Source organism: Loxodonta africana, chromosome 5 (assembly GCF_030014295.1).
Source record: "Loxodonta africana isolate mLoxAfr1 chromosome 5, mLoxAfr1.hap2, whole genome shotgun sequence".
Lineage (NCBI taxonomy): Eukaryota > Metazoa > Chordata > Mammalia > Proboscidea > Elephantidae > Loxodonta > Loxodonta africana.
Window position 1 is genome coordinate 120,592,863 of NC_087346.1, and position 18,927 is coordinate 120,611,789.

Below are 18,927 nucleotides of genomic sequence, written 5' to 3' on the forward strand. Positions count from 1 at the left end.
GGGTTCCAGTAAAAATGAAGTGTGGACTGAGAAGTTTTATGCACTTAACCGTGCCACTGCTGTGCTGGGGCTCCACTTCGGGGAAAAAGTCTCCTTTTCTGCCAAGACTGATATGTGGATCACACTCACTCCTGAGCATCCTGTGACCAGTCACAACTTGCCTTTCCTGACCTGTGGACACTTCCGTTTCCTCCTCTCAGCTGTGAGGAAAGGCAGCCTTTTTGCATTTCTTTCAAACTCTGACAAGTAATTTAATGGCATCGCCCTTTGGGGGCCTCCGGTCAAGTCATGCCACTTTATTTGTAGTCCTCTGCATTGTTGTTTTTGTCAGATCTCCAGGGAGGAAAGTCATGGTGGAAAACTAGGCAGCACCGTCGTTGTTGTCATCATTTTAGCTGCTGTGGAGTCAGTCCTGGAATCATGGTAACCCCATGCACGATGGAACAAAACGCTGCCCTGTCTTGTACTATTTCCATGATCAGTGACTGATTGGACCGTTGTGGTCCATATGGCTTTCAGTGGCTGATCTTTGAAAGTAGATTGCCAGCCCTTTCTTCCTACTCCATTTTAGTCTGGAAGCTCTGTTGAAACCTGTTCAGCATCATAGCAGCATGCAAACTTCCACTGACAGACAGGTAGTGGTTGCACATAAGGTGCGTTGGCCAGGACCCAAACCTGGGTCTCCTGCACAGGAGGCAAGAACTCTACCACTGAGCCACCATTGCCCCTTGATAGCACTAGTTTATAGTTTTTCTCCATAGCATATTTTATGCAGGGCAAAATACATAGTTTTGAAAAAGCAAAAAGACTGAGATCTGAGATTTGGGTCGATGAAAGCCCCTAAATTTGATTCGCTGGCCTTAAATCTTAACAAATAAATGTATCGAAAGAAACTGCATCTAGAGTAGGCATGAATGAGACCATCTGGCTTGATTTTCAGTTGCTGAACATATTTCTGAAGGATAAAAGCAGTACTTTGATACCTGTGTTGCTCTCAGGTAGCAGACAGTAACGATTGAGTCCAAATTAAATGTGGAAGTGGAGGGAGGTTAACATCTGTTAAAACAAAAAATAATAATAGAAATTTATTGAAGTTCATTTAATAATATGATTTGCAAATCAGGACAGCACTTCTTACTAGAGAGTAACTGGTTTTCTAAAGAAGAAAAACTTTTACAGATTCTTATACTCCAGCTTCTCACTAGTAGTTACACATTACCATGGAAACAGGGCCAGAATAACCTGTGGACATGCAGCATTCTCCTGAAGAGCAATTCAGATAATTACTGATTTACCCTAAACGTAGGTCTAGTCTGACCTCTGGAGTTGCTGTTGTTGAAACTGCACCCAGATAATTCTTTAAAAGAGCACAATACCCAAGGTAGAATGTTCTTTGCTAATTAAGCGAAAGTATTATTTGACATCAGGAGCCCTGGCGCCCCAATGATTAAGCACTTGGCTGCTAACCAAAAGGTCAGTAGTTCGAATCCACTAGCTGTGGGAGAAAGATGTGGCAGTCTGCTTCTGTAAACATCACAGCCTTGGAAACCCTATGGGGCAGTTCTACTCTGCCCTGTGAGGAAGAATTGACTGGACAGAAACAGGTATTTGACTTACGGAGCCCTGGTGGCGCAATGGTTAAGAGCTTGGCTGTTATCCAAAGGGTTGGTGGTTCGAACCCACCCAGCGGCTCTGTAGCAGAAGAGACCTAGTGATCTGTTCCCGTAAAGATTACAGCCTAGGAAACCGTTGGGGGCAGTTCTGCGACTCAGCATCACGCGACAGTGACAACATTGCTTGACTTAACCCAGTTTTCTCAAGGTTTAAGGTTGAAAGATTATCTCAGGATGATAGTTGGAGTGGGTCATTTTTCCTTCATGGCTCCAGAAATCTGGGTTCTACCAGAATTAAAAGCTGCTCCTCACATCTTTCTAGGGATGCTTCATGGCTTGGAAAAAAATAGGCAGGTAGAACCAGCCAGAGTGGAGAGAAAGACTGAATGAGGAGAGCAGTTAAAAAGCAACGTTATGAGTTGCGGGTGATGATATGCCCACTTTACAGGTGAAGAAACAGGCCCAGAAGAGAGACTAAGTAATTTACCCTAGAAACAGGGCTTGATAGTGAGAGGACTTGGATGGGAAGAAATCCACACTATGGTACTAATGTGCTTAGTAGGTTCGTAATGGGAAGGAGCTTTGCTTTCCCCTGAAAGGAAAAATCTTTATTCAAGGTATCCCAGTAGCTTATGGTAGTGGTGATCATTTCGCCCTTATCAGCTTTCACTACAGGATGGCCCCCTTTGGTCTGTGATGGGGGCCATCTGATGTAGTTTAGCTTTTAGAGCTCTGCCTGGATCAGGTATGTTTTCTTACAAAGTAAGATCTTGAACTTTTAGATCTCAAAGGAGTTGTGATAGTTCGGTTCAATTCAAATACACTGCAGTCTTTTAAAAAAGTATTTATTGCACTCCTACTACGTACCAGGCACTTTGCCAGGCCTTAGGGATACAGCAGTATGTAAGACAGATGAATTCCATGCTCTTATGGAGCTTAGATTCTCATTTTTCTAGTAGACGTCTGTCCCTTTGTCTCCTGGTGCCCTCCTTTAGAGTTTTCAGTCTGAGAGCCTCGGAAGTTACTGATAGTCAGTAGCAGAGCTTGGACCCAGGCTTCGTGATAGTTCAGTCCCTTCACCATCTCCAGTGTATTGGATGTTACAAGTGGTTGAAATGGAATCTTTTTTTTTTTTAATTGAAAAATAGGGCATGTATGTGATAAAATACTCAAACATCATAAAAGGCTGCAGAGTGAAAAATAAGTCTTAAAAAAAAAAATTCTTCACCCCACCCAGATGCCCTTAACACCACCTCCCAATACCTTTCCCAAGAGAGGACCATGGTTGTCAGTGTCCTCCTGTCCTTCAGGATCACCTGCTACACGTGCATGCTTGTTCAGCATAAGTGTGGATGTACGGCCCTGTCTCTCCCTTTCACAAATGAGAGCGTAGCTCTTTGTCTGAAGTTGATACTTTTAGGTCCTGTGATTCCCTGGCTGTTTTTACTCTACCCACTGAGGATTCAGGAAGACTGAGTTTTTACTCTCCTGCATTGACTGAGCCATGAGGGGTGAAAATGCTGAACATGTTTTAAAAGTTGGGTGCCCGGCTTGTCTTTTGTTGGTGGGAGTAGCTGCAAGATATTTATGGACATAATCTGGGACTTTTTTGGTAGACCTAAAAACATACCCTGTTGTCATCAACTTTGACGTTCTTTCTAAATTTTTCTTCCACAGCCTTGTTCTGTGCGTGGAAAACACTGAAATATATTTGTCAGTATTCCGAGAATCTAGATATCATGATGCGGGACCCGAGGTTATTTTTTGTTTTGTTTTGAATTGCCACAACAGCAAGCCAGCTCCCCCCTGTCTCCCTAGAGGGGTCTGCTGTAGGGCCCCTCCCTATTGTTGACCAGAAGTTGACCCGCTGAACCTACAAAGAGCTTGTCTCCTCTCCCGCTTTCACCGCTGCCAGCTCTTTGACAAAACTTACACGAAAGAGAGGCTATTACATCTGCCCTTCTCCATAGAAATTCCGCAGCTTTGGAGGCTCATGGAGGCTTGGGAGGACCGGAAAACCCAAGGAGGCTCCAGGGAAGCAGAAAATAAAATGCTTTTGGAGACATTTTTGCCTACAGTTAGGAAGATGATATAATGATTAGTTATAACCAGGATTTGGATTTTTCTTAATTTGTTACTTGCGACTTAGAGCTCTACTAGCTCAAAAAAAAAAAAGTAAGTCATAATGCCTATTTTCTGTAACTAACAGGACTCAGGGCACTGTAGTAACTACATAATATAGGTTCTGGAATCAGACGGAAAAAAATCCAAATCCGTTGCTGTCAAGTTGATTCTGACTCATGGTGACCCAGGAGGACAGAGTAGAACTGCCCTAAAGAGTTTCCAAAGCTGTAATTTTTGTGGAGGCAAACTGCCATATCTTTCGCCTGCAGAGTGGTTGTGGAGCTCAAACTGCTGACCTTTTGGTTAGCAGCTGAGTACTTAATCGCTGTGCTACCAGGGGTCCATAGAATCAGACTTCTTGTGTTCAAGTCCTGTTCTGTCACATTTTAGCTGTGTAATCTTGGATACGTTAGCCTCTGGATGCCTCAGGTTCTCTGTCAAAAGTGGGAATACTACTACTACCACCCCTGCTATTAGTAATAACTACCTTCTAGAGTGCCCTGGCACTTAGTAAGAGCTCCATAGGTAAATGTTAGATGTTATTACTATAGTATATCAGATCGACCCTGTGTAACTACTCAGCAAATGAATGTATGAAAAATTAGTATTTCTTTATTCTTCTCAGTCTCAGAGAGGCCTGGATTAGACATAACCTTCAAGGTATTAGTAGTATTGTTCCTATGATACTCAGGTAGAGGCTTATTTAAGGCCAGCTAGCTGAACTGTAGCTTATAAGCCAACAGAGAGGCAATATCTAACTTATTTGATTTTCTTTATTAGAAAGCAGTGGTACTATTCAGAGAAATAAGTTATTCTGCCTGTAGCTTAGCGTAGACGTTAAATCATAAGTGTGTTGAGACTAATAGAGAACTGCTGATTTGTATTTAAATAATTCCCAGTCGATTGTTGTTTTTTCCGAGTACAGTATGACCTTCCATGTCAATTACAGTTTACTTGGAATAAAGTGCTCTGAACCTCAACACCCCAGGGACTGGTAAATCACAAGTGCTTAGTTTTTGTCACTTGGGAAATCCACTGTTGCTAAATATAAGAACACATTTAAATTGCTATGAGAATATGACCCAGTAAAGAGCCCCTTCCCAGTGAGATTGAAATCTAGTGTCAGAAGATTCGAGTCTACTTCCATGTTGCTGCAAGGAGCGCAGAATTTCTCACTGGCATTATACAGTAAAGAAGGCAGTGTAATTTGGGGGAATATACATTTTCTCCCTGTGTTACTTAAAAATGCCCTTTCCATTTTGAATGAAAAGAACATCTTTAACCATTCATATTTTTCATGAATTGAGCAACAGATGTAAAAATATGCTCACTACTGATATAAAAGAGTTCAAATTTCAGTTACTAAACCTCTTCTCCAGAATGAGGGCCACAGCGTGGCAACTCATGGAAGAAGTTGTCAATAAACGTGAAAAATACCCAACTTCGCTAAGAATCAAGTAAGTAGAAACTAACATAACAAGACCACCCTTTGCTTTGCTTTTGGCAAAGATGAATGCAAACGCTTAGCATGACCATATAACTTGCATCTAAAATTAGACTCTTCTGAGAGTGAAAGGAGCATGATGGATAGCTATTCTGGGTAAGCACATATAAACCAAAACCTCCTGGCAAACTGGTTCACACGATCACTCTGGTTAGCATCCAGTGCCGGAGATGGTGCAGGGAGACAGGCATTACTACACTGTGAAGTGGAAAAGGCTATGTTGGTATAGACTTTTGTAGTGGCATTTGGAAATGTCAAAAGTTTCAGTATATACCCCTTGACCACAAGCTTCCAATTCTGGATATCATAAGGAGGGCAAAGATATGTTCAAAGTTGTTCCTTTCAGCTTTATTTATAGGAGCAAGTAACTGGAAACAACATTAAATATCCATCTGTGGGGATTAACTGAAATGGATTATGCCTTATTCATTTAATCCAATGGCCTGCAAATGCCCCAAATTGAAGCAGAGCTGTCTGTAGACACAGAGCATCTATTATATCTCATTACATGAAAAAAGCTGGTTGTAAAATATTACACTTTTGTTTCAGAAATCATACACATATACCAAACCAAAAACCAAATCTGTTGCTGTCAAGTTAGTTCTGACTCATAGCAACCCTATAGGATGGAGTAGAACTGCCCCGCTGGGTTTCCAAGAAGCAGCTGGTGGATTCGAACTGCCAACCGTTTGGTTAGCAGCTGTAGCTATCAACCACTGTGCCACCAGGGCTTCAATATATAGATATATAGATATCTTAGTTTCTTAGTGCAGCTGTAACAGAAGTAATGCAAGTGGGTAACTTTAATAAACAGAAATTTATTTTCTCACGGTTCAGTTGGCTTAGAAGTCTGAATCATGGTTCCATTCTAGTGGAAGGCTCTCTCTGTTCATTCTGGGGGAAAATCCTTGTCTCCGCTTCTCTAGCCTTGGCATTCTTTGATTCCTTGGTGGTGGCCTTGTGGCATCTATCTTTCCCCTCATTTATGCTCCCTTCTGTCTGTATCTAATCTACTCATTTTATAGACAAATGTGCTTACGTTTAAGACACACCTTACACTGACAAAACTAAGAAAACCCTATTCCCTAATGGGATTATATCTACAGGTTTTAGGGGTTGGATTCTAACACTTTTTTTTTTTTTTTTTAGTTGTGCTTTAGATGGAGGTTTACAGAGCAAATCAGTTTCTCATTAAGCAATTAATACACATGTTGTTTTGTGACATTGGTTGCCAACCCCACAACATGTCAACACTCTCCCATTCTCGACCTTGGATTCCCCACTACCAGCTTTCCTGTCCCCTCCTGCCTTCTCATGCTTGCCCCTGGGCTGGTGTGCCCATTTAGTGTCATTTTGTTTTATGGGCCTGTCTAATCTTTGGCTGAAGGGTGAACTGCAGGAGTAACTCCAGTAGTGAATTAAAATGGTGTCAGGGGGCCATACTCTCAGGTTTCTCCAGTCTCTGTCAGACCAGTAAGTCTGGTCTTTTTTTGTGAGTTAGAATTTTGTTCTACGTTTTTCTTCAGCTGCATTCAGGATCCTCTATTGCAATCCCTATCAGAGCAGTCAGCGGTGTTAGCTAGGCACCATCTAGTCGTGCTGGACTCAGTCTGGTGAAGGCTGTGGTAGTTGTGGTCCATAGTCTTTTGGACTAATATTTCCCTTGTGTCTTTGGTTTTCTTCATTCTCCCTTGCTCCCTATGGGATGGGACCGGTGAAGTATCTTAGATGGCCGCTCACAAGCTTTTAAGACCCCAGATGCTACTCACCAAAGTAGAATGTAGAACATTTTCTTTATAAACTATGTTACGCCAATTGAGCTAGATATCCCTAGCCCTCAGCCCAGTAATTCAGTGGCCAACACATATTTTTTGGGGACACAATTCTGTTCATAACTTATATGCACTCATTCATTCTTCTGGTTACTGTGAAATTACCCCCAAACCACTTAAGTAAAAGTCATTTATTATGCTTATAGATCCTGGGTCAGGAATTTAGTTAGGGCTGAATGGGGTTGGCTTGTCTGCTACATGATGTCTGGGTTCTTATCTGGGAGATTCAAGGGCTAGGGGCAGGAATCATCTGAAGGATCGCTCACTCAGAATTAGATGTCTAGCAGGGGATGCTAGCCATCAGCTGAGACCTTAGCTGGGGCTGCTGGACGTAATACCTACATGTGTCCCTTCCATGTGGCCTGGGCCTTTAGAAAGCCTGTTGATTGAGTTCCAAGGGTGAGCATCCCAAGAGAGTGAGAAAGCCAGGTGGAGGCTGCAGCATGTTAGGTACTTCCCCAACACGGTGTGTTTGCAGACCTTATATTATCATGAGATTTTTAGAACGAGAAGAGATCTGGAAACTGAAGATAAGGATATGATGGAGAGAGAAATGATTTGCCCAAGGTCAGTAGCTGGTCCTGTGTTTTTTTGTTTTCTTTTAATATCACTGCCGGCATCTCTTTATTTTCACAGTTGAAATAAGGTAGGGTAGTTCCTTTAAAAATTATATTCTGAAGGACGTTTGAAATCCAAAATGTTTAGGAGACTCTTCTGGAGAGACTAATAATTCAGAAGTTAAGTTCTTGGGCATTGGTTGGCCTCCTGACCTGTCATTTACTCCTGAGTGTCCTAACAGCCTGAGCTGGCCAGCAAGAGACCTAGCATTTTTGTGTAGGCATGAGCATCTGTCTCCGGGAATACCCAGCTAGGAGTGCTGAGCGAGAGATTCCTGTATTAGAGGGTCTCAAAGCTTCCTTAAGCCTTTAAGATGCTCAGATTAAATTGGATGTGTTTGCTTTTAGGCTAGCGGGTGTTCTAATGTTGTGTCACTTTGTCTATAATTAGTGATGTGTTAGTAACAGTGCTTTGTTTTAATAAAAATTTTCATGAAAAAGTTACTGCTTTTTAGTTGTATGTTATCTGCTGTGGGGTTGTCCCCCAACTAATGGCAACACTACACACAATGGATTGAAATGCTGCCCAGTTCTGCATCATCCCCATGATCAGTTGTGGATTGGACCATTGTGATCCGTAGGGGTTTCATTGGCTTATTTTCAGAAGTAGATCTCCAGGCCTTTCTTCCTAGTCTGCCTTAGTCTGGCAGCTCAGCTGAAATCTGTCCAGCATTATAGCAACACGCAAATCTGTCATGACAGACGGGTGGTGGCTGCCCCTCAGGTTCATTGGCCGGGAATCAAACCTGGGTCTCCCAGGTGGCAGACGAGAATTCTACCACTGACCCATCACATCCCCGTTTTTGCTATATAGGTAATATATTCTTATCACTGAACAATCAGAAAATACAGGTACCCAAAAGGAAGGAGATAAAAAACCCATGAATCCTGCTGTCTAGAGCAAACATATAATATATACAGTGTATTTCCTGACACACAGGAAATATTCTCTATATATGCTTCTTTTTTGTTGTTGAAAAAATACATAATTGATATTATTTCCAATATGTGGTTTTAATTATCCAGAAATCTTTGTTTGTTTTGGCCCTTAGCTGTTCCAGCCTTCCTAAGCATTTTTATACTGCTAACCAACTCTCCTTGAAACTCTTCCCTGAGTACAATGTCTGCCTGGTACTTCTCCATCCATGTGGGGTCCTTTTCCTGCTGCCCTAACCATCACTGCGCCACATAGTGACATCCTTGTTCCCCTACCAGGACTTCGGCTATTCCCTGTACAAAGATGAGTCTTCCCCTCCTCCAGACTATCTCTTACCACTTTATTTATCTACATGCTCAGCAAACCCCAGAGAAGGAATGCCCAATCAAAGCATGAACCTGTTGCTCCCCAGAACACACCCTGCATATTCATGCCTGCATATTCATGGCTTTGTTTATTCTCTGAAATGCTTTTCTCATTTTTGCTTTCTGAAACCTGTCCATCCTTCAAGGGTCCTTTGTAGGGAAACCCCCTCCTTATATGAAAGCTCCATGTTCCCCACCCTGGAACCATCATGTTGTTATTGCTATTAGCTGCCACTGAGTTGGCCCCCAGCTCATGGTGGTCTCATGCACAGTGGTGCAAAACTCTGCCCTGTCCTGCACCATCCCCACGGTGGGTTGTAGATCGGGCTGTTGTAATCCATAGCATTTTTATTGGCTGATTTTTGGAAGTAGATCGCCAGGCCTTTCTTCTCAGTCTGTCTTAGTCTGGAAGCTCCACTTAAACCTTTTCAGCATCATAGCAACACAGGCCTTCATTGACAGATGGGTGGTAGTTGCCCATGAGGTATGTTGGCTGGGAATTGAAACCCAGGTCTCCCACACAAAGGTGAGAATTCCACCCCTGAACCACGACCGTTTCATCCAGAGCCATCATAGTGCTATGCTTTTACTTTTCTTATGGTCACATATCTTATTTTGCTTGGAGTTAAAGCTGATTGTTTAAACTTCCTGCCTACAAGCTCTGAGCTCCTTGAGGCCCCATCCTGTGTCCTCTTATCCTTGCTGTGCCTGCCTGGTAACTCCTTGTACATAGTTGGCCCTCAGTGATTGGTTCACAGGTATGCTAATAAGTCATTCATCTGGTTATTAAAATAGGCCTTTGCAGATTGGTTCACAGGTATGCTAATAAGTCATTCATCTGGTTATTAAAATAGGCCTATTTCTAGTTCCTGAATATTTTCAAATAATTTTTTAAATTCTGTACTTCTGAAATTTTATAATTCCGGTTGAATTATTGAGATTTTGAATTAATGTGCCAGCCTTTAAACGACTCTGTCTTATCTGTTTCCTCCCCCATTTCTTTAATTATATGTTTGTGACATTAGCCTCCTCTGTGGTGTTTGCAGGAGCCACCCTTTGGAAGTGAACTTAATTCTTCCAGTTATTACATGTGCTAACAGAACGACTGAGCATTAGAATCTACTGGCTGCCTTGTAAGAAGGCAGAGTCCTGGGCCCCACCCACCACAGAGATTCTGGTCCTGCCGGTCTGGAGCAGGGCCCAAGGAATCTGCAGTGTTTAATCCTATTTGAGCTGATTCCAAAGCAAAGCAAGTGGTAACTGCTCATAATCTGAGAAAAAGGTCGTAAGGGAGATGAAAGCCTACTTAGCATGAATCTTTTATGCTTTTTAAATAAACATGGAGCTTTTGTTACAATCCCAAAATTAATATTAATAAAATTTAACACATAATTTAGACCGGAGAAGGGACTGCAAACACTAAGTAGATTCTGGTATCTCCCTATTAATCTATACCCGCCAGGGTGCTACACAGGCAAGTACCATTGCAAGATTTTGGTATCAAACTTGTCATGGATTGAACTATGTCCACCCAAAAATGTGTGTATCAACTTGATTAGGCCACGATTCCCAGTATTCTGTGGTCGTCTTCCATTTTGTGATTGTAATTTTATGTTAAAGAGGATTAGGGTGGGATTGTAACACCCTTACCAGGTCATATCCCTGATCCAATGTAAAGGGAGTTTGCCTGGGACGTGGCCTGCACCACCTTTTATCTCTCAAGAGATAAAAGGAAAGGGAAGCTAGCAGAGAGGGGGCACCTCATACCACCAAGAAAGAAGCACCAGGAGCAGAGCGTGTCCTTTGGACCCGGGGTCCCTGCTCCTGAAAAGCTCCTAGTCCTGGAGAAGATTGAAGAAAAGGCCGACAGAGAGAGAAAGCCTTCCCCTGGAGCTGACACCCTGAATTTGGACTTTTAGCCTATTTTACTATGGAGAAATAAATTTCTCTTGTTAAAGCCATCCACTTGTGGTATTTCTGTTATAGCCGCACTAGATGACCAAGACACAAACTTTCAGTAACCATAACCTGCAGGCATGTGACCACAGACTGCTGACTAGAGCCTGGTACAAGCTAATCCTCTAACCAAGAAGTGTGTGCCTCGAAGGATGATGGATTACTGGTGACTGATCACAGGACTTAGTGTGAATATTACCGTCAGAGTCTTAACTCTGTTTCTATAGACAACTTTCCCCATTTTTTTTTTTTATGGGTTCTAGAAAATTATTAATCCAGTCATGTGTTAAACTATAGTTCTGTAGCCTTTTAGCAAGATCAGAATTCAATGTTGTATAGGGCACTTTGCTGGCTTATTATAGGGCACTTTGCTGGCTTACTGGGAGGGTGGGGGAGGGAGGTATTGGGAAACCCTTGACTTTGTAGACAGCAGGTAAGAAGTGAACATATCACAGGAAACCCCAAGTGTGCGGCCGCCATCTGTGGTCTTGGGTAGACAGCAGCCCAGAGCAACGCGCCCTTCCACCGTTTGTGGCCTAGCTGGGGTGGGTAGGATCAGAGGAAGGAGTACTGCAGCTGCAGTTGGTGTCAGATTTAACAGAATTGGGGTTAGACCGATATTTTCAAAATAAGCACTCACTTGTGTAAGACTATAATCACCAAATTTTCCCAAAAGAGAGAGGATGGGCTTCTTAAATATGGTGGGGTCCCACGGTGGTAGGAACTGAGAGTTAACATAACAGGTGGGCGGATGTCTCCACTCCTCCCGTCTACTCCTGTTAGCATCCCATAGCGTTTTTTCCAGCCCACACGTGGTTTCTGTTTGCTGTCTGACAATATGGAAGGCGTCTTTTAACATTTTTATTAATGTGCTGCAGTAAAGAAATGCTATTTTGAAGTGTGTATTTGTTTATTAATATCGATATACTTACAATTGTGGAACAGAATGAGAAGTTTAACAATGTGGACATGCTCCATCATGCAGTCTGCACTCTTTAGTACCTCATTTCACCAGCAGAAATAAGGCCACAGGTGGAAATTTACAGCCATGGATCTCGTGGTGTCTTCTTTCCACTAGGTTCTGGTTCTGATAGGAGTCGTATTTGCTGGAAATTGATAGCTGTTGTGCAAGTGAAGTGCTGTCTTTTAATAAATGTGTGTTTGTGAAGAGGGATGAGAGCTACAAACCAGTGCTGGGTAACTTTTAATAACAGAGCTTAAAAAAAGATGAACTTTCTTTTTTCTGCTCAAGTTCTGCTGTTGGCATGGAGGACTCTGAGCAGCAATTTATACTTGTCACTTCCTCACTGACAGCTATTATGTACAGTACAGTCTAAATCAGTTACAGAAGGCTCCTCTCACTCTTGACCGTAAGGTTCTTGCTAGAACGACTCACAGAACTCAGAACAGCCCTGTATTTAAGATGGCAGTTTTATTATAAAGGATGCAAACCAAGACCAGCAGAAAAGAGAGACACAAAGGGTGAGGCCTGGGAGAGTCTCCAATGCAGAGCTTCCGTGTCCCAAAAAGGTTGCATCACCCCTCTGAGACCCAGTGTCTTTTCTCCAAGCAGGAAGCTAGTAGAGATTCAGTGCCCAGAGTTTTGCTGGGAACCTTACTATTTAGACAGTGATGATCAAGGCTGACATGGTTGGAGTCAACCACCAGCCCCTCTCCTCTCCTTAAAGTCAGCTGAACCTGTGCAAAGAACTCTAAATGAGAAACTCTCCTCAGCTGGAGTGAAAACTGTTACGGGGATAAAACATTACATTCTAGGCCTGACTTCTCTCGCCCTTGGCTTTGTTATTTTCGTTGATGTAAAATAAAAAAAAAAAGTCTAGGTCGAAGGGAGCAGGTGATGAGAAGAGGAGCCATAAAATAGTTGAATGCCTGTTTTCCAGGTAATGGCCTGGTTTAAAGTTTTACTGAGAAAATTCTCTCGTTTTTTACTTCTGTAGTTTCTTTTAGGGCTATTTTTAGATGACGCCACCTCTGGGCTTTCTACCTTTTTCCCTGCTAGCATCTTTGATATTAACTGACTCTCAACTGAAAGTGTTCTCAGACTTGACTTTGTTCAGCCCGACAGGACAGTCTGTGGTGCAGCCGTGCAAGGTGGTGGCAATGCAGTGCAAACATTTACTTATTCCATCTGTGATTAAAAACATGATTCGTGCTGCTTTAAGGAACATTGTTTCATTTCCTTTTCAGCTAAGGGGATGAGGGTCCTTTACCAGCCCATCTTGTTGAGGAAATCTGTTTCTCCTCTTTCTCTCTTATAACCGCTATAAATTTTATGAATGACATAAAAGGATAATATGGATAATACACATTAGACTGTATATCTTGAAAGATGACCCATAAAATATATTAAAAAACATGTTGTGAAAATAAGACTTGTCTATTGACTGCTTTGCTCTTTAGCCATATTTCTGCGATCTGGTTTCATCTTCGTTTTTGTTTAGCGTTTGTAAGCAGACACTGTTTTGGCTGATTAAAAGAGTGTTTTGTTCTTTAGCCTTGTGTAGGTTTACCTGCATGGTACATTTCAAGACACACAGGCAGTTCTAGAATTTTAGTCCTGTCCTAGATTGTTCCAGTCTTCAAAACAGGAATTAAAAGCCTACGTAACTGCTGATAAGATACTTTTAAGAAGCCCTTTGGAAAGTGTAAAGCTGTTCACTTCATTTGTGATGTAAATGTAAACATTGACAAGGGCTAGTTGTTAGAATGACTTAAAAATACAATACATGCAGTCCGTGAGTTAGGAACCTCTGACTCCACTTGTAACCACCCCAAAAAAAACCCAAACCCGATGCTACCGAGTCGATTCCGACTCATAGCGACCGTATAGGACATAGTAGAACTGCCCCATAGAGTTTCCAAGGAGCGCCTGGTAGATTCCAACTGCCGACCTTTTGGTTAGCAGGCGTAGCTCTTAACCACTGTGCCACCAGGGTTCCCGCTCCACTTGTGCTTGCCCTTTAATGTTGTGTAAATTTGTCCTCACTTTGAAATGACTGAACCAACCCCTACACCCAATAAATTCATCACAGTCACCTCCACCCGCTGCACGTGCAGCTTTTAAATAATTGAAAAAGCTTCTAGCCTTTTCTTGCACCAACCAACCAAACCAAACCTGTTGCCATTGAGTTGATTTCGACTCATGGTGGCCCTATAGGACAGAGTAGAATTACCCCATAGGGTTTCCAAGGAGCAGCTGGTGGATTTGAACTGCCAACCTTTTGGTTAGCAGGCTGAGCTGTTAACCACTGTGCCACCAGGGCTCCACCTGCACTAAATTAAGACTAACTAAGAACGGTATGCACCTGTTATGACTTACCTACAAATTTGCCTTAAAGACACAGTGAGGAACAGATCCCATTTATAACCTGAGGACTGCCTATACAGAACCCTCAAGGTACAGTGAAGACCCAGGACTGAAGGCTTTATCTCTGCACTCTCTCTTGCCCAGTGGAATTCCAACCAGGCTGCCCTGTGTGCTCATTAGTGCCCCAGAGTTAACTTCATTTGGTGCTGCTTAGGAAAGACACTTCACCTCGACGCATATGAAGTTCCTGGTGATTGAGGGTGTTTACCTTACTGCTCGTTACTTGACAGATGTAGCAGAGGGGTTGGAGAACATGCTCCCAAACTCTGTATCAGATAGGGGTTAAATATCCAGAATCTGTAAAGAACTCCTGTAGCTTAGCAGCAAAAACACAAAGAACCTAATCAAAAAACAGGCAAAGGACTTGAATAGACCTTTCACCAAAGAAGATATACACATGGCGAAAAAGCATATAAAAAGATATTCAATGCCATTAGTTATGAGAGAAATGCAAATCAAAACCGTTTCCCCCCCACTAGGGTGGCTGTAAGGTGCCTTCCTTGGTGATGCAGTGGTTAAAGCACTCAGCTACTAACAGAAAGATTGGCAGTTTGACCCCACCAGCTGGTCCATGGGAAAAAAATGTGGCAGTCTGCATCTGTAAAGATTATAGCCTTGGAAACCCTATGGGGCAGTTCTGCTCTGTCCTATGAGTTGGAATCACTCAATGACAAAGGATAGTGTGGCTATGATTCAAAAAACAGAAAACAAAAGCCTGTGGGCGAGGATGTGGAGGAATTGGAACCCCATTACTGGTGGAATTGTAAATGTTCAGGCACCATGGAAAACAGTTCGACAGTTCCTCAAAAAGTTAAATATAAAATTACCCTATATGACAGAGGGAACTGCCCCATAGAGTTTCCAAGGAACACCTGGTGGTTTTGAACTGCTGACCTTTTGGTTAGCAGCTGTAGCAGTTAACAGCTATGCCACCAGGGTTTCCAAAATTACCATATGACCCAGCAATTCCAATCCTAATATACCCAAAAGAATTGAAAATAGGAACACAGATGTGAACACCAGTGTCCATTACATCACTTATTCTTAATAGCTAAAATGTAGAAGCAACCTTCATGAACAAAATGTGGTACCTGTGTACAATGGAATATTACTCAGCCACAAAGAGAAACGAAGTTCTGATACATGCTACAACATGGATGAACCTTGGAAACATGTTAAGTGAAATAAGTTGGTCACAGAGCAACAAATAGTGTTTGAGCTCACTTATGTGAAATACCTAGTATAGGCAAACGTCTGGGAACCCGAGTTTATTAGTGGTGACCAGGGGTGATGGGAGGGGGAAAGAGGGGTCATTGCATAGGGGGCACTGAGCTGCTGTTAAGGGTGATGGAAAAATTTGGAAACAGATAATGGTGATGATTACACAACATGAGGAACGTGATTAATGTCACCGAATTGTTTATGTAAAAAATGCTGAAATGGCAAATGTTTTGTTATATATATTTACCACAGTCATAATAGTAATACAAAACACGCGCCCAAGAAGTGAACACGAATGCAGGGAGGATCCTCACCTGTCACCTTAGAGACATGTTCTTAAAATGGACTGATGCTCCCGGCCTACTCTTGTTCTCAGAGTCTATTCTTTTTGGTTCGTAAAACTTTAATAACGAGGTCCTTTTGGAATTGTGGGAACCCTGGTGGCATAGTAGTTAAGAGCTACGGCTGCTAACCAAAAGGTTGGCAGTTCGGATCCACCAGGTGCTCCTTGGAAACTCTGTGAGGCAGTTCTACTCGGTCCTATAGGGCTGCTATGAGTCGGAATCGACTCGACGGCAATGGGTTTGGTTTTTTTGGAATTGTGATACCTAAACTCTGTTTTAAAAAGGAGGGGTAAAATGGGAGAAGGGATGAGGTGGGATTAGGTAAAGGTGGATGGATTATGACTCCTCTGTGTTTAAATATTCAGGCAGGTTAAAAGATGATGGGACATAAACCTTTTGTAAAGCTTTGCCTTTTTTGTTTTCTCCTGCAGGAGTGGCTGCTTGAAGAGTTCTAAGAGACTGCAAACTTACGAGCTACGAAGTTGCCTAGGGAATATTTTTATATCTTTTATACAATTTCTATCATGGAGTCTGCAGGCATGTGGATCAGACCTAAAAGAAAGAATATTGTTACTATGCCGGATATAGAATTCTATTTGCTTTGAAATAAGTTTTGGTTTAAAAAGTCTGATGAAAAATTTCTTACATTTCCAGAGAAAAAAAGAGCCCATTTTTTATTTCCTGACCACTCCCAGGTGTCCATCCCCTGGCTTGATGTACAAACTGCGATTTTTCCCGTACAGTGTACAATGTACACCGTATAATGTACAGTGAAATTATTCATGTATAGTCTGAGTTTATCCCTGGGGAGCGTGTGTGTATGTGCGCGCGCGCGTGCGTGTGGATGTTTGTGTGTTACCCCAGCCCTTATGTCCCGTTTTTGATACTGGTTTTAAGAAGACCCCTCTTACAGTTTAACTGTTACAAAATGTAAAACATGGATCTTTGGTGGAGAAAAGCCCTTGGAGATACTCTAGCCTTGAGAAACTGACCCCCCACGAGATCATGGAGTCGCCTGGGACCAGATCCTACCTAGACTTTGGATCCCTGGACCACGAATTCAGCACTAAACTCTCTCCTGCCTCCACCACCCCACCGCTTGGTCACTTCTAAAAGATTGATATGGTTTCGTTAATTTATTTTTAACTTGAGCTTGGCGATTCTTGTTTTGCCCTTTGAATAAAGGCAGAAAATTGTTTAAAGTAATTCAGGCAAAATTGTCTATTTTGACTACCCAAGACCAAACAAAACAACAACGACAAAAAAAAAAAAAACCCACTTCTTGTGAAAGATGGGCCTGCACCTACCTCTGGCATGTTTTTCTTGGTGCGCTGGTTTCCATCTTGTAACTAATGGTTGTTATTCAAAAGACTTTTTGTGGTTAAGTTCTATTTTAGGCCTGGCAAAGCCTAGTCTTTTTTTTTTTTTTAAGCTTTACATAGTTGATGAAGCACCTGAATGAAGCCAGAGGCAAAGACAGCAGTCATTTATGGTAGGTCTGGGGCGAGGGCCCTCTGCCATCTGGGAAACCGCCAAGCCCTGCCTCCATGTCCTTGTTGCTGGTGTGGTGCCGCAGACACTTCTCTTATTTCAATGAGAAACAGCACGTTTTTCATTTGACTCCCAAAAGATGATTTCAGTAAAAATACATTTTAAAGTATTTACTGTAAATACACTCATTCTGTTCTGTTTCTGGCACCAAAACTTAAAAATTTCTAACCTTTTAAATGAAAGGTAGACTCAATTTAATGTGCACTTTTTCTGACAACTATAAAAGGTGCAGTGTGTGCATATATACACACACACACAGCAGAGTAGAAGTCAGTATGGAAATAAACTTCACTGAGGTCAGAAAGTTGGAATATAGGAACTTTTTCTTTTTGTGTGTATTAGTGTAAATAATATGTGTGTTCTAGACCAGTTGTTTTAGTTAAAAACAAAAAAGCTTTTTTTTTTTTTTTTTGGTGTTAAAAATATCGTGCCCTCAAAATGGAGAGGGATAAAATGTAAGATATTCCTCAGTTTTAATTATTTTTAATTTTATTCAGGTCAGAGCACTTTTTTTAAAATAGCAATACAACAGGCAAGAGAATACTCGAAAATATTTAAAATTCTATTTATACCAAGAGTACATTTTGAATATTTTCTACTACTTGAGCAGTTTTGTCTGGCTGGCTTTCAAATATGCCAAACATTAAGCATTTGATATTTTCAACACATAAGCTTTTTACTAGTTTATATTGTCTAATCATCATTCTTAAGTGTTCCCAAAGCAACTGATGTTTACAGGTCTTGTGTTTTCCTGCCTCTTTTAGAAGGATTGGGGATCCACAGCAAACTTACATGCTAAACACTAATGATGGGCAGCTTCGCGATGTAATAAATAAGTTGGCCACCACCTGGATGTAGATTTGTAAAGGAAAATTTTCACCGTTTTGAGTGTCAAATGTGTTTTTAACTGCCTGGTTTGTACTTCTAAGGTTTTTGTACTACCAAAGCAGAGTTAAAAATAAAAATGCCAAACCCAGTAAGTGTATGGTTTTTGAATTGCCCAATCATTGATTCCTGAGACACAGAAAACACAACTGTGGTTGTATAATTTACCGAGCTTAATTATTCAGTGCCTAATTTCTTTTGTTGTGAATGGCCAAGTGATCAGTTAGCTGACTTTCCTCATTGGATTTCCTCTGTAACACTTCTCTCCTCAGACAATTATTTTTTATATTTGGAGATCATTTTAGACTTGAGTTTCAAAAAGCAGTACAGAGGGTTCCAGTATACCTTTCACTGTGTTCGCCTTATGTTAAAATCTTATATAACCATAGAACAATGATCAAAACTAAGAAATTAGTGTTGATACAACACTATTAATTAAACCACTTCTTTATTTGGATGTCACCAGTTTTTCCATGAATGATCCCTATGTTCCAGGCAGGACTCCACGGAGCATTTAGTTCTCAGTCTCCTTAGTCTCCCTCTATCTGTGGTTATTCCTTAGACCTTCCTGTGTTTCAGAATATTGACAC

The 18,927-nt window shown here is 41.7% G+C and overlaps 1 protein-coding gene across 1 annotated transcript in view; it reads left to right on the forward strand.

Moving 5' to 3' along the window:
* Positions 1 to 17,875, forward strand: part of RELL1 (RELT like 1) — an 85,508-nt gene extending 67,633 nt beyond the window's left edge. Inside the window, exon 7 of the mRNA XM_010591407.3 lies at positions 16,333 to 17,875. The gene's annotated coding sequence lies outside the window, so the exon portion shown is untranslated. The remainder of the gene's footprint in view (positions 1 to 16,332) is intronic.
* Positions 17,876 to 18,927: the final 1,052 nt, after the last annotated feature.